General features: G+C 39.2%; 1 pseudogene; it reads left to right on the top strand.

Moving 5' to 3' along the window:
• The first annotated feature begins 17,683 nt into the window (after positions 1 to 17,683).
• Positions 17,684 to 19,331, top strand: LOC111183497 (heterochromatin-stabilizing protein CFDP1 pseudogene; annotated as a pseudogene).
• Positions 19,332 to 24,289: the final 4,958 nt, after the last annotated feature.

Raw genomic sequence — 24,289 nt, 5'->3', positions numbered from 1 at the left:
GAAAAGAGAGAGAAAAAAAGATGGAATTTTTCCATAAAATCTACTCTTTGAATCACAAAAATTTACTTTGAAGCAAGCTGGTGAAGGACTGTTCACTTACTTTATCCCTTTGCTTGTGTTCTGTTTAGGGGAAGGTTTCCTTTTAAATATCAGAGATGTTAGAGACACCCCACTAATTTGACCATCAAGAATCAAGGTCAGGGCTTCCCTGGTGGCGCAGTGGTTGAGAGTCCGCCTGCCGATGCAGGGGACACGGGTTGGTGCCCCGGTCCAGGAGGATCCCACGTGCCGTGGAGCGGCTGGGCCCGTGAGCCATGGCCGCTGAGCCTGCGCGTCTGGAGCCTGTGTTCCGCAACGGGAGAGGCCACAACAGTGAGAGGCCTGCGTACCGCAAAAAAAAAAAAAAAAAAAAAAAAGAAGAATCAAGGTCAAATTATGTTATTTTACTTTTAACCTCCTTAATGTAACCTTGCCTTAATTAGGCAAGGTTCTCTGGAGAAACAGAACCAATAGGAGATATAGATAGATAGATTCCTTTATTAAACATGATGTTAGACAAGTTATATACATATAATATATAATAATATGTTACATATTATATGTATATACATAGAGGAGAGATTTATTTTAAATAATTCTTTATTTATTCTAACCTTTATTTTAAAGAGTTGGCTCATGAAATTGTGAGAGCTGCCAAGTCTGAAATTTGTAGGGTAGGCCAGCAGGCTGGAGACTCAGTAAGAGTTGATGTTGCAAGCTTGAGTTTAAAATCTTGCAGGCTTGAGAATTCTTTTTTTTTTTCAGAAACTTCAGTTTTTGTTCTTAAGGCTTTCAACTGATTAGACGAGGCCCACCCACATTATGGAGAGTAATCTGCTTGACTCAAAGTCTAGTGATTTAAATGTTAATCAATCTAAAAAAGTACCTTAACAGCAACATCTAGACTGGTGTTTGACCAAACAACTGGCCACTATAGCCTAGCCATGTGGAGACATGAAATTAATACACTAACTAATGCTTACTGATCATTTAGAGTCTAAGACCTTTATCTGTATGAATTCACTTAGTACTCAAAACAGCCAGTGAGCTAGGTGTTGATCACAGCAGATGAGGAAACGGAGGCCCAGATAATCAAAGTAGCTTGACCCAAGTTACACAGCTGGTAAAGGGCAGACTTGGCATCCAAACTCAGTGGATCTGGCTTCTGAGGCAGAGAGCTTATGCGGCGGCCCGTGCTAACCTGAAGCACATGCTTATCTTCACCCTCTTCGTGAGTCTCCAAACCACCCGTACAGGGACATCCACAGACTGAGCCCTCAACAAGGCCCCAGACCAGAGTCGTATCAGAGTGAATAGTAGGTGCTCAGGAAGTGTTGGGTAATTAAGCGAATGTGTGAACAGATGAGTGGAGATGACGCTTGTATGCCTTTATGTGATTTAAAATATTTATGCTTAGCCGCTCAGCTGCCACATATTGACTGCTTAGTAAGTCTTATGTCTTATAATGGTTGGTGTGGGAGGAAGACAATGTGGACCTGAACCAGCACTTAACAGTGAGAATGGAGAGTGGGGAGAAGTGAGAAATTTTGCAATGGGAGAAGCTGCCTTATTGGGCCATCAAATGAAGTATAAGTACATAATTAAAATCCCATAACCTACTGAAAAATAACCACAACTAGCTGAAATTAGTTTTCCGAAGATGTGTGTGTATGTGCTTTTATGTTCTAATTAGAAAGTAAAACTCTCAAAAAAGTCTGCCGCTGTTTCAGCCGTCCCCTGCATCCCAATTTTTATCCCACCTGTGAAAGCCTTAGAAAAGACTACTTATTCTATGAAAGTTGCACAGGGTAGAGGTTAAAGCAGGTTGAACCAAAATCAGTGAGTAAACAGGAGAAATACAAAGAGGACAAAGAACACGACATTGCAAAATCCCCACAGTTGGGAGTGAATTTGAACTGATTTTCTGTTACTCTGCCCTGTGATATCAGACACATGTGGGATCAATGCCACTGGATGCGTGCAGTTTGCTGGTTGGATACCCTTGACCTTATTGCCGGCAGACGCCAAACCTGTTGGAATTTGGCTGAAAAAAGTTGTTATCTTCCCCCCAGTAACTGTCTTCCTCTACCTCCTTGATATTAATGGTGGCTGCCACCACATTCCCACAGACTTCATTAAATATTTACCAAGTACATAATCTGCTAAACAGGGTTCCAGGGTTCTTTGCTTTAGCAGGCAAAGACTTGTTTCTGACTTGCTACATTATCTTGGCAGAATAGGGGAGAAACATTTAATTATAAACCAGACACTAACTGTGCTGTCCAATTTATTAGCCCCTATTCACATGTGGCTATTTAAATTTTAATTAAATTTAAAAATTCAGTTTCTCTGGCCTACTTGCCACATTCAAGAGCTCAGTGTAGTGAAGGGCTATACACTGGACAATACAGATGTGGGGTATTCCATTATCTCAAATTCTTCTACTGTTTAGCACTGTACTAGAGTGTTCTGGTCACGCTTCTACAATCGCTTTGACCAAATGCACAGGTTGTACATCTAAAAATGTTCTTTTTGTATTCCTTTAAAAATGAGTATATTCATTTCCTGTGGATACTGTAACAAATTACCACTAACATAGTGGCTTAAAATTATACATTTATTATCCTACAGTTCTGTAGTTCAGAAGACTGCAGTGGGTCTCACTGGGCTAAAATTAAGATGTCTGCAGAGCTTCCTTACCTTTCTGTAGGCTCTGTTCCTTTTTTTTGTGGATTCGGGGTGCCACCTGCATTCCATGACTTCTGGCTCTCTTCCTCGACTTCTGGCTCTCTTCCTCCATCTTCAGAGTTGGCAACTTTGGCCTAAGTCTTTTTCTCACTGCCAACTCTCTTCTCTCTTTTTTGCCTCTCTCTTGCACTTATAAAGACCTTTATGATAACATTGGTGGCATGGGGATAATCCAAAACAATCTCCACAACTCAAGGTCAGTTGATTAGCAAACTTAATTCCATCAACAGCCTTAATTCTTCTCCCATTGCCATGAAATATGACATATTCCAGGTCTGGGGAATTAAGGTTCAAACATCTTTGGGAGGGGCTATTATTCTACCTACCTTAATGAGTAAATGTTTTATAAAGTGATTCTCCTTGAAAGGAGAGGCAATGTAAATACATTATAGACAATTATGCATATGTTTCTGATTTAACAAAAACTCTAATTACATATAATGAAATAATTTAATTAAATAATAGTTAATTATAAGAAAAATAAGATATTAATAAATATTATATGCACCAGACACTAAGTTCTAAGATTCTAAGAGATTTACATTTATGAACTCAGGAATGAATGAGTGAATAGAGACATTAATGGCACCTTAATAGTAGTGTGGGATAAATGGAGGCAGAGAATATTAATCAGGAAAATGGGGTTCTCTTCCTAGCATAGTCACCTACTCACTTGTGCAGTTTCTCTGGATTTAAGTTGTTCACAAAGATAAAAGTAGGAGACCAGATAAAACTATCTCCATGGTCCTTTCCAACTCTTAAAATTTTCCTTTTTGTATTAAGTTAGAAGAAATAAGATTGAAAACAAATGATAATATTGAGCAATGCAGAGTTGCTCCATTTTACTTCAAAATAAAATAGTAGGTACAGGAAAACTAAACAGAGATGATTTAATCATAGATAATATAGAATATTTTTAATTTTTGTTACTGATAAGATATACTATGATTGAAGAGGTAAAGAAATTGGGTAAAAATAGTCACACTGAGCCTGGGAACTGTGGTTGCATCGACTTTGCTTTACTAAGGATCAAGATTAGAAGGAGGATCACCAAGACAGCACTTGTATTTCCAGTCGGTTTAGACTGACATTATTAGTCTGAAACATGTTTAAACACATTTTCATTTCCTTGTTTTATTTTAATCAGAGTGCTTAGAAAAACAGATGACTATTATTGCCATTAGAAGAGCTAAACTCCTGTCAAAAGCTATCAGACGATGCAAATAAACCTTTGCACTCAACAAAGTTCATAAACAACCAAGACTCCCTGTGCTGAAGCATTAACATATGTGGTATGCGGCAGCTCACTGAAAGATCACCCCAAAGAATAAGATAAAAGCTTTTTCTCCATACAATTCTTCAAGAGAAGCTTTTTGAATTAAATAAATCTTGGGTTTGAGAACCCTGAAGAGCCATCATTTTCAGATCAAAGTGTTTTAAAACTATTTTGTCTCAAGGCTGTCCATCTAGAGATTAATCAGATTCTTAGGAATGTTTTTGCCAATGATACTCATATATTAACAAATTAGCAGTGTTGAGTACCTTAAACACATTAACTTAAATGTATCCTTACTCAAAAACTATAGATAATATTACATATACTAGAAATTGGAAATGTTCTCTGATCTGAATTGAAAGCTAATCAGATAAAACCACCCTAAGTCTATCTCTATCTCTATCTCCTTATCTCTTTCTATATAAGCTATCTATTATCTGTCCATCTATGATATTCTGTCAAATATTGTGCAACCCATTGAACATGCCACACTTATTAAAATTCCATTTTATTGTAATTTTCAATTCTTCATTTGATTCTGAGAAAGAAAAGTATGCTCCCTTTCCTGGAAATTTTATGGTTTGTCACTGTCTCTTACACTCGTTCACTCATTCAATCATTTATCCATCTTTCATATTCTTCAAGGACCTATTATTTGCCAGGCACTGGAACTATAATGATGAAAGGCTTATATTACAGTGCAGGTGACAGGCACCTGACCAAATCATTATAATGCCCTATGGGGAGTCCTGTGAAAAATGTAGGTCAAGGGTTATAAAAACAGAGTGGAGGGCCATCTAAAATTTGAGACAGGAATGAGAAGCCAGAGATGACATTAAAAAAGGTGTTACTTAAAACTGACCCTTGAAGGATATGAATGAATCATTCATTATTTCTTCCATTCATTCCCTCGTTGCTACTCTGTGGCAGAGCAATTGAAAAATAAAGCCATCTCTCTTCTCAGGTAATTTAAGATCTATTTGAGAAACCGACTCATAAGAGCTAGAGTCGAGTGATTGTTGTTAGGATAAACTCTGTGTGTGTGTGTATGTGTGGCCCAGTATGGGGAAGTTGTGGTAGGGTGGCAGGAAGATGTAATGAGATTGGGAAGGGGAATATCAGGCAAGAAGAAAAGTATTTCAGAAATAAAAGTCTGAGAAATGTTGGCCAGGACATATGTTATATCAGGTAAATAGCCATGAAGTATAAAGCTTCAAGGCAGGCAAGGAAGAGAGACTGTGAAGAGCCTGCCATGCTGAGGACTGAGGCTTAATCTTTTAGGTTATGTGGGAGCCCCAAGTGATTTTATGCAGAAGCACAGGACCTTTTCTGTGTGCTCCCCTGCATCCGTCATGCAACCATCTCTACCCTGCTCTGTGTCCTAAGAATTGAACCTTTATAGTTGCATCTGTGGTCTCTCTTGCCCTCTGATTTTGATCAAAGAGAAGCACCTTTAGGAAGTCAGAAAGCTGGAGGGGAGGGGGACTGGTGTGTCAGAGTGTTACACTCATTCCCCAGATGCTGCAGGTGTTGGCTACTGACAACTTATATTTTAGCAGTAATGGGGAGAGCCTTTAGCTAGTGGGTACTGCCTTACTAGGAGATGCCTAGAAAGTTATGCAATCCTCCACTTTGCCAGTGGTCAGTTATCAGTGGTCTACCAATATAAGGATATAACAACCCAGCATCCTTGGATATAAGTAGTACAACCTCTATAAACAATTGAGACTTCAGAGCTCTTCATGGGTTCAGGTTGAGGATGAATTTCTCTTGAAACCACATCTTTGTCTAGCTTCTTCTTTGCCCTGTCCTCTTTTCCTCCCCTCTTTAAAGGTTTATCCTGAGAGCATTCCCTGAATAAATCACTTGTTTTAGATTCTCTGCCTCGGATTCTGCTTCTAGGGAACACAATTTAAGCCAATTCGTACCAGAAATGAGTCCTATAAAGCAAACTCTAAAGATGTAATTCTGGAGTTGGATCATATACCAGCTGAATGGCGATGAAGACCCTGTCCCTAATGACAAGCAGTGTGTTGATAGTTTCTTGGATGTCATAGTAGTACAATTGCTAAGATGATGGAAGTGCACTAGCTTTTACAGGGTCTCTGACATTTGAGAGACAGAGAGAAAATAATAAAATTAAGGGATATGGAATTGGGTGACTACTGGTGAGTGCCTGCTGGTGCATTCTGGAGAGAAAATAACTCATCATCTATTAAAGGTAAGTGTGAAAGTCAGAGGTCTTCCTTGGCAGCCTTTAAAGAGATCCTTATCACCTGCAACTGAAAGGCCTACTGAGCTGCTGAATAGGCAAAGGACTTGATATTGAGAATAGCAGAACTTCAGAGAAAGCTGAATTCACAGCCTAGGTGACTCTGGATGCCATGTAAGACACACAAGCTTCAGAGAGGAGGAAAGATAAGCCATACAGAGATCCAGTGGCTTGTCACATCTGTGACCCTTTTAGGGAGTCAGTGGTCTGGGGCACCGGTCCAAGGTAAAGGGGAAATTATTTTACCTTGTGCATTCTACCATTAAATTAGAAGCAATGTGGAGCAAACATCACACTGCACTGAATGATTTAGCAAGTGATGTGGAAAGCTGCCAGGCTTCAGTAGGGACCCTGGGCAAGAAAGGCCATAGTACAAGTAGTCCTACCACTTGGATCATGTAACCCAGAAGATCCTATAATGGTGCATGAGTTATTTGTAGGAGATGAAGATATTCATGGAGTCTCTTGAAAGCCCCAACAGAAGAGTTTCAAACAGGCAACTATTTTGGAGCAAGAGCATGCCATCCGCTGCAGAGAACATCATTCAAAATGCAGCTGCTGGGGGCTTCCCTGGTGGCGCAATGGTTGAGAATCTGCCTGCCGATGCAGGGGACACGGGTTCGAGCCCTGGTCTGGGAAGTTCCCACATGCCGCGGAGCAACTAGGCCCGTGAGCCACGGCCGCTGAGCCTGCGCGTCTGGAGCCTGTGCTCCGCAACAAGAGAGGTCGCGATAGTGAGAGGCCCCCGCTCACCGCAACTAGAGAAAGCCCTCGCACAGAAACGAAGACCCAAAACAGCCAAAAATAAATAAATTTATTTAAAAAAAAATGCAGCTGCTGGAATGCTACTCGGCATGGTGTATTAGTTCAGGTTCTCTGGATAAACAGACCAATAATACACAAAATATATTTTATAAATACAGATAAAATTATATATATGTGTATTTATGATAGGACTTGGCCTTGATTATGGAGGGTAAGAAGTCCTCCAATCTGCCATCTGCAAGCTGGAGACCCAGAAAGCCTGGTAGTATAATTCAGTCCAATGCCAAAGACCAGAAAACTAGGAGCACCAATGTCTGAGGACAGAAGAAGACGGATATCTTAGCTCAGGCAGAAAGCAAATGTACCCTTCTTTTGCCTTTCTGTGCTATTTAGGCCCTAAGTGCTTTGGATGATGCCAACCTGCATTGGTGAGGGAGATCTTCTTTACTCAATTTACTGATTCAAATGCTAATTTCTTCAGAGACACCCTCACAGACACACACATAAATAATGTTTTACAGATATCTGGGCATCTCTTAGCCCAGTCAAGTTGACACATAAAATTAACCATCACAAGTCTGCCTTTTGTCAACTTGGCATCTAAACATATGTTTAATTTTAATTTTATTTTATATTTTTATCGAAGTGTAGTTTACTTAAATATTATATTAATTTCTGGTGTACATGGTGATCCAATGTTTTTTAGATTATACTCCATTTAAAGTTATTATAAAATATTGGCTATATTCTCTGTTCTGCACAATATACTTTATAGTTTATTTATTTTACACATGGTAGTTTGTACCTCCTAATCCCCTGCCCATAACTTGCCCCTCCCTCTTTCCCTTTCCCCACTGGTAACCACTACATTGTTCTCTATATCTGTGAGTCTGTTTCTCTTTTGTTATATTCATTCATATGCTTTATTTATTTTAGATATTACATATAAATGATACAGTATTTATCTTTCTCTATCTGACTTATTTCACTAAGCATAATACCCTCCAGGTCCATCCATGTTGTTGAAATTGGCAAAATTTCATTTTTTTGTGTGGGTAAGTAATATTCCATTTGTATATATATATTCCATTGTGATATATGTATATATACCACAACTTCTTTATCCATTCATCTGTTGATGGACCTTAGGTTGTTTCTATATCTTGGCTATTGCAAATAGTGCTGTTATGAACACATAACATAGTGCTGTTATGAGGTGCTTCGACTTAGTGTTTCTGTTTTCTTGGTGTACATACCCAGAAGTGGAATTGCCGGGTTATATGGTAGCTTTATTTTTAGTTTTACATTTTTTTATTTTTTTGCGGTATGCGGGCCTCTCACTGTTGTGGCCTCTCCCGTTGCGGAACACAGGCTCCGGACGCGCAGGCTCAGCGGCCATGGCTCACGGGCCCAGCCACTCTGCAGCATGTGGGATCTTCCCAGACCGGGGCACGAACCCGTGTCCCCTGCATGGGCAGGCGGACTCTCAACCACTGCGCCACCAGGGAAGCCCCTTATTTTTAGTTTTTTGAGGAATCTCCATTCTGTTTTCCACAGTGACTGCACCAATATACATTCCCATCAACAGTGTACAAGGGTTTCCTTTTCTTCATATCCTCACCAACATTTGTAATTTGTAGTCTTTCTGATGAGAGTCATTCTGAAAAGTGTGATGTGATGTCTCACTGTGGTTTTGATTTGCATTTCTCTGATGATTAGCAACGTTGAGCATTTTTTCATGTTCATGTTGACCATCTGTATGTCTTCTTTGGAAAAAATGTCTTTTCAGGTATTTTTTCCCATTTTTAAATTGAGTTGTTTGTTTTTTTCATATTGAGTTGTATGAGCTGTTTATATATTTTGGATACTAACCCTTTATCAGTTATATCATTTGCAAATATTTTCTCCATTTAGTCGGTTTTCTTTTCATCTTGCTGATGATTTTCTTTGCTGTGCAAAAACTTTTAAGTTTAATTAGGTCCCATTTGTTTATTTTTCCTTTTTTTCGTTTGCCTTAGGAACAGATAAAAAAGAATTGCTATGATTTATATCAGTGTTCTGCCTATGTTTTCTTCTAGGAGTTTTATGACTTATAGTCTTACATTTAGATCTTTAATCCATTTTGATTTTACTTTTGTATGTGGTGTGAGAAAATATTCTAATTGCATTCTTTTACGTGTGGCTGTCCAGATTTCCCAGCACATCTTATTGAAGACACTGTCTTTTCCCATTGTATATTCTTGCCTCCTTTGCCATAGATTAATTGACCATAAGTGCATGTGTTTATTTCTGGGCTCTCTATTCTCTTCCATTGATCTATGTGTCTGTTTTTGTGCCAGTACCATACTGTTTTGATTACCGTAGATTTGCAGTATAGTCTGAAATCAGGGCGTATGATATCTTCAGCTTTGTTCTTTTTTTCTTAAGATGGCTTTGGCGATTTGGGGTCTTTTGTGGTTCCATATAAATTTTAGGATTATTTGTTCTAGTTCTGTGAAGTGTCATGGATATTTTGATAGGGATTGCATTAAATATGTAGTTTGCTTTGGGTAGTATGGACATTTTATCAGTATTAATTCTTCTAATCCAAGAGCACAGAATATCTTTCCATTTGTATCATCTTCAATTTCCTTCATCACTGTTTTATAGTATTCAGAGTATAGGTCTTTCACCTCCTTGGTTAAGTTTCTTTCTAGTTATTTTATTCTTTTTGATGCAATTTTAAACAGGATTGTTTTATTTCTTCTTTTTCTGGTAGTTCATTGTTAGTATATAGAAAAGCAACAGATTTGCATATATTAATTTTGTATCCTACAATTTTACTGAATTCATTTATTAGTTCTAATAGTTTTTTGGTGGAGACTTTAGGGTTTTCTATACAGAGTATTATGTTATCTGAAAATAGTGACAGTATTACTTCTTCCCTTCCATTTTGGATGCATTTTATTTCTTTTTCTTATCTAATTGCTGTGGCTAGGACTTTCAGTACTATGTTAATGGAAGTGACAAGAATGGGCATCCTTGTCTTGTTCCTGATTTTAGAGGAAAAGCACTCAGCCTTTCACTAACTGTATGATGTTAGCGGTGGATTTGTCATAAATGCCCTTTATTATGTTGAGATATGTTCTCTTTATACCCATTTTGACTAGAGTTTTTGTCATGAATGGATGTAGAATTTTATCAAATGATTTTTTTGCAACTATTGAAATGGTCATATAATTTTTATCCTTCCTTTTGATAACATGGTGTATAACTGATTGATTTGTGGATATTGAACCATCCTTGCATCCCTAATACATCCCACTTGATCATGGTATATGATCTTTTTTATATATTTTTGAATTCTATTTGCTAATTTTTCTGAGGATTTTTACATCTATATTCATTGGAGATATTGGTCTGTAATTTGCTCTTTTTTTTGTAGTGTCTTTGTCTGGTTTTGCTATCAGGGTAATGGTAGCTTTGTAGAATGAATTTGCAAGTATTCTGTCCTCTTCAATTTTTTAGAATAGTTTGACGTATTAGCTTTTCCTTATATGTTTGGTAGAATACACCTATGAAGCCATCAGGTTCTGACCTTTTGTTTGCTGAGAGTTTTTTTTTTTTATTCCAAATTCAATTTCACTACTACTGATCGGTCTGTTCTGATTGTCTACTTCTTCCTGGTTCAGCCTTGGAAGATTGTATGTTTCTAGAAATTTATCCATTTCTTCTAGGTTGTCCAATTTATTGGTATATAACTTTTCATAGTCTCTTATGACTTTATGTGTCTCTTTAATATTGGCTGTTATTTCTACTTTTTCATTTCTTATTCTGTATATTTGCATCTGCTCTCTTTATTTCTTGATGAGCCTGGCTAAAAGTTTACCAATTTTGTTTATCTTTTCAAAAAACTAGATCTTGGTTTCACTGATCTTTTATATTGCTTCTTTTTGGGTCTGTATTTCACTTATTTTCTCTCTAATCTTTATTATTTCCTTCTTTCTTCCCTCAAGGTGTGCTACCAGCTATGACCTTGGTGGAATGTGGGGCTGGAGAGTCTACAGCCAGAACCAGGTAGGAGCTAGGACTTCTCTTCTGCTTAGTGTCAACACTACCTTATTGGGGGTGGGATTGGGTCCCAAGCTGCTGGAGTAGAAGCCATGAGGATCCGGTCTGAGCTGTTTCTGTTCCCACTAAGTGTGTTTTCTTTCAGCTTCCAGCACCAGCACCCTCATCCCAGAGGTGAGCAGTACTGGAGCAAGACAGGCCGGAGTGGACACCTGGTGTGGGCCAGTGTGTGCATTGCAGTGGTCCCAGCACACCAGTTAGAGTTCCAGACCAATCCTGATCTGCTGCCTTCATGTGCACCAGTAATGGTTGCCCTTGCCCCACTCAGATGCTGTGCTGAGTCCAAACCAGCTTTGTCTCCCTCAACTGCATTCTTTCCTCGGCTGTGGCAGCCTTTACCCTAGTGTGGAGCTGCACTGAGGAGCAAGAGAGTCTGGAGAGGGCTCTAGTCCTGGTCTGGGGTGCACGCTGGGATGGTTGCAGGAAACCAGCTAGAGTCCTGGGCAGTTTTAATCTGCTCTCCCCAGCCTGTTTCTGGAGTAATCAAGTGTGTGTGCACTCCTCATGAGTGGAGTCGAGGCTTCTTACAGTCCACACGTCAGTCCACTGGTTTTCAAACCAGATAAGGGGACTCAGGCTCTGGGTCTCTGACCTATGTGGTTCAAACTGCTCATTCCCCAGGCAGGATCTCTGAGCCTGTGTCATCCCCCTTCTCTTCTGTGTCCCCTACTAGGGGCAGAGGTCCTGACATGATCACTTTTCTTCCCTTCCTACCTGACTCCATGTGGATATTTCTTACAGCCTTGGATGTGTAAAAGTCTTTCTGATAGTCTCCAGTTTGTTTCAGTGGGAATTGCTCCACATGTGGATGTATTTCTGATGTGTTCGTTGGAGGAGGTTAACTCTGCATCTTCCTACTCTGCCATCTTGGTCTCCTCCCCTATACATATCTTCTTAAACCATAATTAATCTCCAAATAAAGATAATAACAAAGTCATAATACCACCTTACGTGATACAACCATCCTGCATACAACTGAAAATACACTAATCTTTTCTCCAGAGGAGGAAGTAAAATCCTTGAGTGATGTTTACTCTTCTCCAGCTATCCCATAACTTAAATACTATGACTTAAAATTAACAATACTTAAATGCTGATAGAAAGTCAATAAATCTTATGTTATATGGTAAGGAAATATGATAGGAAAGAAAACAAGGCTATTTGCTTAATATATGTATAAATACACACAAGACTTATTCATAACAAATTAGGAGGAAATACTCATGGTGGTTATAGTCATTATTTCTGATGCTAGTCACATGGTCATAACTGGTATTTATAAATAACTTCTTCTGCTACCCATTCTGTATTTCCTCTGCCTTCAGCAAACACCTCAGCTGGTTATGGTTCTTTATGTGGCAGTGTGACCCAAACCTTCATTTCCAAAGGATCTGGTAGTTCTTCCTGGATTATGTTGTTGTGCTTTTCCATTGACCTTAATCACAGGCATGTTAATACTAAGAGATGCCCTAACGGATCTCCCGTATTTCAGACATATTTTTCCTTACCTCCGTTGTGGAGTAGTAGTCCAACTTCTCCTTGATAGTCAGGATCACAGGCAGAATAAATATCTGGCCAAGGAACATCAAGTAGCTGTGACACCAAAACTGCTCACTGCTGGTGGCTGTCAGACCCACCAAGTCATAAACTTTAGCAGCCCAAGCAGCAATTATTTATAAAAATGGAAGGATTACATCTTAGATCAGCCTTAAGCAGTTCCAAAGGGCATAAGTGAGCTGGAAAAATAAGTGTCTCAGACTTCCATGTCACCCAGCACAGTCTCAAAACATACCACTCACACAGCTCACAACTATGGTCTCATGGGATGATTCTTCGTGACCATCTTAGGAGAAGAAGAAAATAACCCAGACTTGGTCCGTGGATAGTTCAGCCTGGTGTTTTAGTTTGGGCCCCAAATGGGCTGCTGTTACAGTACAGCCCACTCAGAGGAAGCCTTGAAGGACAGTAGTGATGAGAAAATTCGAACAGTAGAGAGGGCTTTGGTCAGTATTATTCATCACCCAATTTTGTTGAGAGTATTCATCACCCAATTTTGTTGTGACTCAAAACAAAGATATACAGGAATGCATAGGCAGTGGTGAATGACTTGGTTAATTGGCTGGAGGCATGCAAGGAACAAAATTGGCAGTTTAGGGACAAAGATGTCTAAGCAAGTAGAATGTGGGTGGACATATGGGAATGGACACAAAATAAGAGGAACTTACCATATATTAACCAGGTATGGAGGATGACTGGTCCAATAGATTATAAACCAACTTCTATGCTTGCTGAATAGACTCATGAATGGAGTAGCCATGATGACAGAGATGGAGACTACCTCTGGACCGAATAGCATGGGCTCCCTTCTCACTGAAGTTGATCTAGCTAATGCCCCAGCTAAATGTCCATCCTATCCAGAAACAGATTCTAATGCTGAATCCCTGGTATGATACCATACTTTGATGAAACCAAACAGACACTTGATGGTAATTTGATAACACTGTGCCCCTCTTATCCTGACAAGGGCAATAATTTGTCTTGAGCAGAGTGACACATATTCCTAGTACGTGCTTACCTTTTTTCTTTAACAGCAGTATCTCAGTCAGCATAATATGCAAGGGCTCACAGAGTGATCTATAGAATAGGATTCCACATATTGTCTCCTCAGACCAAGAGATCCTTTTAATGGCAAAAGAAGCATGATGATGGGAACATGGCAAATAAATCCTCTGATGTTACCATATATTGAATCATTTGGAGGCTGCTGACCTGACAGAGCATGGAAATGCCCATTTAAGGTACATCTGCAATATCAGTTTGGAGATGATACCCCTTAATGGGGATACTATCCTTCAGAAAGCAGTACCTCTATCCTAAACCAATGGCCATATATGGTGCTATGTCCCGTACTATTCAATGAGTTCAGAAACCAAGTGATGGAGGAAGGTGTGACTTCACTTCACAGTCACTCCAGGGCCCGACTGAGAGAATTTGTGTTTTCCGTTTGCTCAACTTAAGGCCTTGTGGGCCTAGAGGTCCTATTTCCCAGAAGAGGGATGCTTTCACTCAAAGACACTGCAAAAGTCTCACTAAACTTAAGCCATGGCTGACAGCTGATAACTTAGAATTTTTCAAATTGACCAGCAAACAAAGAAAGGAGTTACCATACTGGCACACTTGTATACACTTGGGTATTTTAACCTGATGATCCTAAGGAGATATGGTTGTTGTTACTTAATAGGAGCATGGAGGAATATGTTTGGTACTTAGGTTAACTACAGGATATTTCTTGGTACGTCCATGCCTAACCTAATTATAAATGAACAAATACAGCAATCATTGCCTGGTAAAGGTATGGTAATGATGGTATCAAGCCTCTCAGCGATGAGATTCTGAATCATCTCACCAAACAAGCTACTGAGGCCATCTGAAGTTCTAGGTGAGAATAAGAGGAATTTAGAAGGAGAAGGAGAAGGAGATGATAAGTATCATTTAATAATTTAAAATCAATTGAAGTAAAGAAGGCTGCAATTCACCCTACTAATGCTTCTTTTACAAGTTTTTCCAGAAATTTAGACCAACCCAAGTTCTGAAGAAGCCGAGAACAGATGGGAAGAGCTTAGGCTGGGCTGCTGCGCCCATCCCCCAATGGCTGCAGGTCTTGGCTGGTAACTGCTCAAACTGGCATATTTCTCTGGAGGATCGCCCTAGGCTGATTGAAGCTGTTACACCCAAAGATTTCTGAGAAGTTAAACTATCTCCTCTCCCGGGGTCAGACAGTCCCCAGTGACTGTCTAATGCACAGATAAGAAAGTGAAGCCCTTCTTTCTCTGGGCAAGAAAACCTCTAGCTACAATCTGTGTTCTGAAGTGTCCTATGGGATTAGATTGAATGTAAACCTCTCCTGAAATCACATTTTTGCTTAATTTCATCTTTTGCCTTTTCTCACTCTCCTTACTCCCTTATAGATTTCACCTCAGAACTTCCTCAAAGATCACTTGCACAAGACTACCTGTCTTATGCTCTACTTCTAGGTTACCTGATCCAAATCAATTGGGTGAGGCAATAACTGCTTTCCTCAACCTAGGGCCACAATCTCATCTGAAGGTCATTTCCTGTAGCTACAGATCTCTTGCCTGGTTTTGGTAAAGGCCCTCTCCCTTTTCCCTTTTAGAATGCCTTGTGGTAGTGTCTTTCTCTTGTTGAGAGTCCTGAGGTCTTTACCATTCCTTTGACCTTGCTCATATCTTTGAAAACAGTCCCTTCATTTAAATCTTCTCCATTGCCCCATTTGTGTGTGACACTGATTTCCCATCACAGTCCTGACTAATAAAGTAGGGACAAGCAGGGAGTGATCTGATCAGATTAACATTTAGAAAGATCAATTTGGCAGCAGTGTAGAAGAGAGTATAAGAAAGGCAAGTCTAACTGCAGAGAGATTATTTAGTGGGTTATTGTAATAATCTAGAAAATAATTGAAAATGTTTAAGTGTCAATATCCATGGAGATAGCATATTGGGGGTAAATTTGAGAGATAAGTAAGCAGTAAAATTTAAGGATTAAAATATCCTAACATCCTGAGATAAATAAAATTACGTACGATGTCTTATGAATTCATTAAACAATGATTGTGTTACTACTTCAAATACATTTACTCTTACCCTGTAAGACTTGTGGTCTTAATGGAGACTCATTCCTATTTTGGTAGTTATTATAAAAGGCAAAACAAAGTAAATGTTATACTAGAGTTATAAGCAAAAGACTTTGAAGGCACAAAATAAGGAATAGCCATCACTCTAAAGTTATAAAGTACAGAATTGCTTAATTTCCTTAACTAAATATATGTCTTCAAAGAAATTGCTGCATTACCCAAACATCTCTGATTAGTTTCTTAAAGTCTTCAAAACGCCATACGTGGGTTTTTAGGCATTCACTTCCCAGGGGCAATATTTAATTACCTTAATCATATTCACTGCTACTATTAAAAGAATTACAAAGACATGCCTATTAAATATTATTTAAACTGTCATTAGCATTTGATGAGTTTAATGCGCATATAAATTGCTAACTCTAAATTTTCATATAAGTATAGTGGAGTAATGACTAATGTCTATAATACGTATATAGACTTCATAATTAAACATGCTAGATACTTTATTGCTTATCATATATAATATATATGTGAAAATATATTAATATAATATATTAAAATTGTGTATGATTATATAATTTTAGCCCAAATTTTTATTCTGGCAAAGCATTCAGAATTGAATAACTAAATTACCCCTTTCTCCTCCAGACACAAACAAAAATGTGAAAATGTAGAAAATACAGTAAATCCCCTACATATGAACACGTTCCATTCCAAGAGGGCATTCATAAGTCCAATTTGTTAGTGGGTCCAACAAATTTAGCCTAGGTACCCAACTAAAACAATTGGCTAGATATTACTGTATTATAATAGGTTTATAATACTTTTCACACAAATAAAAAAACACACAAAATAATGAAAACACTTTTAATCTTACAATACAGTACCTTGAAAAGTACAGTAGTACAGCACGACAGCTGGCATACAGGGGCTGGCATCGAGTGAACAGGCCAGAAGAGCTACTGACTGGAGGAGGGAGAGGAGGTGGGAGATGGTAGAGCTGAACGACCATCAGCAATAGGAGATGGAGGGCAAGCTGCAAATTCACTCACGCCTGACGTTGATGGCACAGGTTCTGGTTCCTTGCTGGATTCAATTCTATCTTCCCTCTTGAAAACATGATCCAGTGATATCTTCTGGGTATTAGCTCTTTCTTTCTCATCATAGATGACACAGTAGCACTGGATTGCATTCTGAATGGCTGCTGCAACCTTCATGTACCATTTTATGTTCAGGTCCTGTGCCTCAAAAACTAACAGTGCCTCCTCAGATAAAAACAATCCCCTTGCCATTTCCTGCATTGTGAATCTCTTCAGTTCTTCAGTTACTTCTTCTTCCTCTTGTCTCTCTTCATCCTTTCTCTGGGCCTCCAATTCCATCAGGCCTTCATTAGTAAGCTCCTCATGTTGCACAGCAAGGAGTTCAGTGAAATCGTCCTCTTGCAGATCTAGCTCCAGTTTCTCACTGAGGGTCACTAAGTTGCTGAAGACCTCTTTGGACTCCTCATCCACCTTCTCAAATCCATGAAAACCGTGAATAAACTGCAAGCAAAGCTTCTTCCAAACTCCGTTCATGGCGATGGCTGTAACCTCATGCCAAGCAAAGTCAATGTTTTTTATGGCTTTGTAGATGTTATAGTCCTTCCAAAATTGTCACAAAGTTGTTCCCAATTCATCACTCACCTTTGATGCCTGACAAGAAATGTGATGTAAATAATATTTCTTGAAAGTTGCTATAACTCCCTGGTCCGTAATTTGGATAAGCAACATAGTATTTGGTGGCAGATGCACTACTTTGATGTTGGGATGAAAGTTGTCCGTGAATGGGGGTGGCCTGGAGCATTGTCGAGCAGCAAAAGAATGTTGAATGGGATGTTCTTCTCCAAGCAATATTTCTCCACCTCCTGGAAAAAGTGGTGGAAAAACCAGTCCTGGAAAACGGCCTGTGTAACCCAGACTTTGGGGTTACTCTTCCATACAACTGGGAGAGAGCCCTTGGCTATGTTTTGAAGGGCTCTTGGGTTCTCTGAATGATAATCTAAGATGGGGCTTCAGCTTCATATCACTGGAAACATTGCCACCAAACAACAGTTAGCCTATCCTTTGCTGCTTTATAGCCTGGCATCAACTTTTCCTCCTTACTGGTGTAACTTTGGTCTGACATCCTCTTCCAGTACAGTCCTGCCTCATCTACATTAAAAATCTGCTCGGGTAAATATGTGCCTTCATCAATAATTTCTCAGAGCACGCTGCGGGGGCTGCCCCAGCTGCCGCCGACCCTGCCACATCTCTGTCTATGGTTTCTCCCTAGAGCTTTGCCTTTGGGGGTAGCTGCTGTGGCTCTGTCCGCCCCGCGCCTTAGCGACTTGGAGGAATTCGACTCTGAAGATTTCTCCACCTCGGAGGAGGACGAGGACTACGTGTCATCGGGTGGAGAGTATAGTGAAGATGATGTAAATGATTTAGTGAAGGAAGATGAAGTGGATGGTGAAGAGAAGACACAGAAAACCAAAGGGAGAAAAAGAAAGGCTCAGAGCATTCTGGCCAGGAAGAGAAAACAAGGTAGCCTCTCATTAGAAAAGGACAAGAAGGATGCCAGCGAGGAATCTGGAGGAAGTAGTAGTGAGGAGGAAGATGTAGCTGCAGAGCAAGAAAAAGGCATTGAGTCAGAGGATACGAGGAAAAAGAAGGAAGATGAACTATGGGCCAGCTTCCTCAATGACGTAGGACTAAAATCAAAAGTGCCTCCGTGTACACAAGTTAAAAGAGGAGAGGAGGCTGAAGAGACAAGTTCAAGTAAATTGTTGGTCAAAGCAGGAGAGCTAGAGAAACCTAAAGAAACAGAAAAAGTTAAAATCACCAAGGTGTTTGATTTTGCTGGTGAAGTCAGGGTGACTAAGGAAGTGGATGCTACATCTAAAGAAGCCAAATCCTTCTTCAAGCAAAATGCGAAAGAAAAATCCCTAGGCTAATAATGTCCCTTCAGCTCTACCGTCACTTCCTGCCGGGTCAGGGTTAAAAAGGTCAAGGGGCATGAACAGCCTTTTGGGGAAAATAGGAGCCAAGAAGCAGAAGATGAGCATCCTAGAGAAGGCCGAGCTGGACTGGGAGAGCTTCAAGGAGGAAGAGGGCATTGGTGAAGAACTAGCCATCCACAATCGAGGGAAGGAAGGGTTCATTGAACGGAAAGCTTTTCTAGACCGAGTGGATCACAGGCAGTTTGAAATCGAGTGATATCTCAGGCTGAGCAAAATGAAACCCTGATGTGATGAGGAACCTACAGCAGCTTAATCCTGTTTACAACGTGAGCTTTTTGTGCGTCTATGAAATGTTTCCTGTGTTTCCCATTGACTGTTTCCCAGCAAGGTCTTTTTTTCTACATTGAATTTCTGTCTTTGTATCTTGATCTCGTGTGAGTTCAGTCATTTTACTTTTAATAGTTTGTCTTTTAAAAAATAAAAATAAAAAAGTACAGGTTGGTCCTGTGGTGGGGCGGGGGGGGCGGGAATTTCTCAGAGCATTTCAGGAACTTCCCGGGCAGCTACTGTATCTGCACTTGCTGCCTCACTGCTTACTTTTACATTGGCTCTAGCCCTGAACCGCTGAAACCAGCCATGGCTGGCATTAAAAGATGTGCCCTCTGATTCTTCACCACGTTTCTTCTTCAAGTCTTCATAAAGGCTTTAAACTTTCTCTTGAACCAGCATTAAGCTGAGCAGGACTCAGCGCTGATGTTGATCCTGCATCTGCACACTGAGAAGATTCTCTATCTCCATCACTTTTCCACGCTTCTTCGATATTATCGTTGACATCATCAGCACAGCAGACTTCACATGTTCCATGATCTTTTCCTTGTTCTTTAGAATTGTACTGATGGTTGAACGATTCATGTTATAAGAGTGAGTGACATTTATTGTTTTTTCACCTCGCTCCACTATCTCAATTATTTTCACTTTTGTTTCCATCGTTATCACTTGGCACTTCTTAGCAGTACTACCTACATCACCGCTGCTTTTACGCTTGTTTCCGAACATCCTGGGCTTGAAATAAAGATACTGTACTCTATACAGTACTGTACAGTAAAGTACACAAAAGCACAAACACCTGTGGAGGATGCACGCATGTGACAATATATGCCAGACACGTGAACTAACTTATGTGATTGGACATGAGAACGCATGTTCGCATCTTTGAAATTTTGCAACTTGAAGGTTTGTATGTAGGGGACTTACTGTATGTAAAGATTTCAGAGGACAGTGTGGCCAGAGTATAGGGTATATGAGGATAAATATTTGGAAAAAGTGTTGTGAAAGTAGGCTGAGACCAAGCTATAAAAAGTCTTCTTGTCCATGTTAAGAATTTGGTTGGGATTTAATAACTGATTAGATATTGGCAGAGGAGGGTCAAGTAACTACGAGTTTTCCAGATTGGTTGATTGAGTAGATATAAGTCTATCTACCCAGAAGTATAAGTAGAGTGAATAGGAAGACTGGGCTTTTACTCAGAGAAAAGTATAGGAAAAATAGGCAGAATTCCAGGATAGAGGAAGAGATAACACTGGAATTTGTGGATTTAGGGTGTAAAGGAATCTGACTAAAGACACTTCCTCCATGCCCTGGTACACGCAGTGCTGCTCTGTTATCTGTGTTAAACTGCACTGTTAGTTCCTACTTCTTGTTGTCTTATCAATCCGATGACATCCAGGGAGATAGACAGTTGGCGAGAGCTATTAGGGGCAGATAGGCAGGCAGGATTTGGGCTTGGAAGGACACTATTACATAACAGGTGTTTCATAAATTCTCTGCTCCTTCTGCGGTATATCTCAATTTAGGGAATTTCTCTTCTCTTCCTCCCCGGATCTCACACTTGTTGCACTTCAGGAATTTAATTTATCCTCCCTTAGTTACACATCCTCTGACTACACTTAAGGAATTTGAGTTACTTCCTATCAGTTCTGAATCACCCTATTTGGCAATCTTGGAGCCACTTGAACATATTCTCATCTCATCACTATTATTTCCATCCTCTGTAAACAAGTCTAGTGTTTTCCCCAGGTTCATTCCTTCAGTTGCATTATCTCTTATTCATTTATTTTTTAAAGGTCCCAGATCCATCTCTCTTAGTATAAGCAGCAAAATGCTATGGAAGAACTCTTTGGAGAGGAAAAGGAATACTGGTTCTAGTTTTGCCATTGATGGCTATTCAGCTTTAGGCAAATGCTTTACCTCATTCAGCTTCTGGATCATAAAATACAGGAAGGCGCTAAAATAAATGTGCTTCGGAGACTTCCTATCCAAAATTCTATGACTTGCAGTTTGTCCTAGGTGGCCTGAGAGTCTACCCATCTGTTCTCCTTTTATGGGCTATGATTGTATCTTTATTATTGTATTTATGGCACTATAATTAAATAATCTTATTCATTTATTTAAGTAATATATATTTATTGAATTACTGCTGACTATATGCCAGGTACTGACAAGCACAAAGAAGAGAACAGTTGTGGTCAGTCCTTTTAGAGTTTACAGGGTAGCCAGGAATGTGATATGATGATATATGACTTGATGAAAGTAGCAGAAGATAAAAGTACAGAGTATTAAGGGATTCAAGAGAGATCTCTCCTACTCAGGAAAGCTTCCCTTAAAGGACTTTATGCAGAGCCCTAAAGGAGGAGAAAGGAAAGGGAAGAATGTTCCAGACAGAGGGAATAGCATGTTAGAATGCTTGGAGATGGGAGAGCACAAGGGTTTCAAAGAAGGTCAGTATAGTTGGAGAAGAGCGAATGAAGGAGAAAGAAGTATACAGAAGCGGTCGTGTGGTCAGATTTTGTTCAGGGCATTTTGAGCTGTCTTAAGGTTTTAGATTCTATCCTGTGGGCAATAGAAAGCCACTGAAAAGTTTAAAGTAGGAATGTGCCCTAATCATATTTACATTTTGAGTTTCAATCTGGATTCATACTGATAATGAAAATAAAATAATAACTAATTTTTATTGCATGCTTACTGTAGGCATGGCTATAAATTGTCCTACTTAATCCTCACAGTAACTGTATTAGTTTCCTAGGGCTGCTGTAACAAATTGCAGCAAACTGAGTGACTTAGAGTAAGAGAATTTTTTCACAGTTCTGGAGGCCGGAAGTCTGAAATCAAGATGTCTCCTAGGTCATGCTCTCTCTGAAGGCTCTGGGGGAGAATCCTTCCTGGTTTCTTCCTATCTTCTAGTGGTTGCCAGCAATCCTTGGCATTCCTTGACTTATAGATTTATCATTCCAATCTCTGCCTTCATCTTTACATGGCATTCTTCCCTATGTCTCACATTTTCTTCCCTCTGTCTCTGTCTCTGTGTCCAAATTTCCCTCTTCTTATAAGGATACCAGTCATTGGATCAGGGCCCATCCTAGTGCAGTATGACTCCATTTTAACTTGACTACATCTGCAAAGACTCTATTTCCAAATGATTACATTCTGAGGTTATGTGTAAACATGACTTAGGGGGGACACAAACCTACCATAATAACATTAAGAGGTTAACCCAGGTGGAGATGTGAGGAAACATAGGCGCAAATGACTGGCATTTATAGAGGTTAGATTAATTAATGGAACCTTTTATTATTGTTGTTGTTATTAATATTACTTCTTAGTTTTTTTTTTTTTTTTTTTAAGTGAAAAACATGCATTAGCAGGTCTGGGCTGAGGACTCTCTGTTGCTAGGGAGAAATAGGTATAAAATAAGTGGAAATGAAATAATAATCAAGAAACACACTGTATACACAATTAATGCAAATATAAGTAGTCAAATAAATCACAAAGATGTAAGATTATTTCACCTGTTAGCCATCTAAAGCGAAAGGTGATATTTGATCCCAGGGTGAAGTAACCTGGCCTTGGTGTTATAGAGACACTGGGGACTGATTTTTCTTTTGATGATGGAAAAATTCAAGAGCATTCAGGTTAAACCAGGCCATCATTTCCCACGGATAAATCAGAATGTCAGAGAGAGGTCTAGCAAGTGCAGCAAAGTGTTTTTTCCTGGCTTGAATTATCCCAGTAAATATACATTCTACATTTTGCTTAGGTTGAGGGCACACAGGTAATTAATGGTCTTAATTTGATAGTGACTACAATTTGGATCATGCTTTACTCAACATTATTTGACTGAAACTGGAGGGCAACTGAAGGTGGTTTTTTTGTTTGTTTGTTTTTAAGGAAAATAACTTAATGAAACTTAAAAGGGGAAGGGAGTTCAGGATTGCTTCTTTCTAATGTCAAACATAATTAAAAATTTTTAAAGAATAAGGAAGGATTACTGAGGGAATTAGTTTTCTTTTTCAAAACACGGTGCCTAGCACATAAATTTTCAATAAGTATGTTGTAATTAATTGTACTGGAATATTTCAGAAACAGAATACAGCACTGGAGTCATCTTTATGTAGAAGGACATCTAAATAGGAGGATGAAAGTAGAAGGATGAACAAGATGATCATTCAAGATCATTTCCAGCTTTAGGAATATTTATAACACGATTTTAGAATGTTTAATCCAGCTGTAAATTCCACTTTCTCTAGTAAAGTGCTGTTTGAATTACTTATTTCAGACAGAGCTAATCAGGTTAACTTCTAATCATGTAATTAGAAATCAAATTAGCTATGGCTGGGAAAAGTTGAACAAAAAAACTCTGAATTTGTTTTTTTTTCGTTTTGGGGGGCTTATTAGTATAAGTCAAAGCTACAATTCTGGGACATGAAAAAGACCTTGAAATGTTGTTGTTGCCTCAGAAGAGTTTGGGACCCCCAGTGAGCATCTCTTAGAGTTTATCAGGGTTCTGTTGCTTTCCTCATATTAACTCCTCCAGGCAATGAGTAGATCATTGGTTTTAAGCAGTTACAATAGTGCTAAATTATTTCATATTTTACTCTCCTCTTTTTTCTGTCCTGCATTCTGCCCTTCAGAAATAGGTGTCACACAGACCTGAATGTGTTAACATCTCAGTAAGTAGAAGTTTTGTGTCCTTGGGAAAGGACCTTGATCCCAACTTAATCTTAATTTCCTCCCCAATTCCTAATAAACTACTAAGCGCATAGTAAATACTCAATAATATTTGTTGAATAAATGATTTTGTGAAATGGAATTGACAGCGTATTTACCCCCAATAATTATTATGAGTAGTAATACAAAGTCACTGAGACTGCCACACACTTGTCAATCCTGTATGCTGTTAATTATTATATTATTAACTGGATTAATGATAGGACTGTGCTACCTTCATTCACAATTCAGTTTGAATGACCTAGTGTGAATAATCTACTCCAATAACCTCTTAACCTCTCCCTGTTTTCTGTCTCTTCTCTTTAACCCTTACTTTCCACAATAATACCAAAAGTTATTTATTTAAATATAAATTGTATTATGACAAGTCCATGACCTGGAGCCTCT

This window comes from Delphinapterus leucas, chromosome 4, assembly GCF_059928025.1.
Source record: "Delphinapterus leucas isolate spDelLeu-1000000601 "Yukka" chromosome 4, BTC_Dleu_Yukka2, whole genome shotgun sequence".
Taxonomy (NCBI): Eukaryota; Metazoa; Chordata; class Mammalia; order Artiodactyla; family Monodontidae; genus Delphinapterus; species Delphinapterus leucas.
Note: the sequence above shows the minus strand (reverse complement) of the source record. Positions and strands in the feature narration are given on the sequence as shown.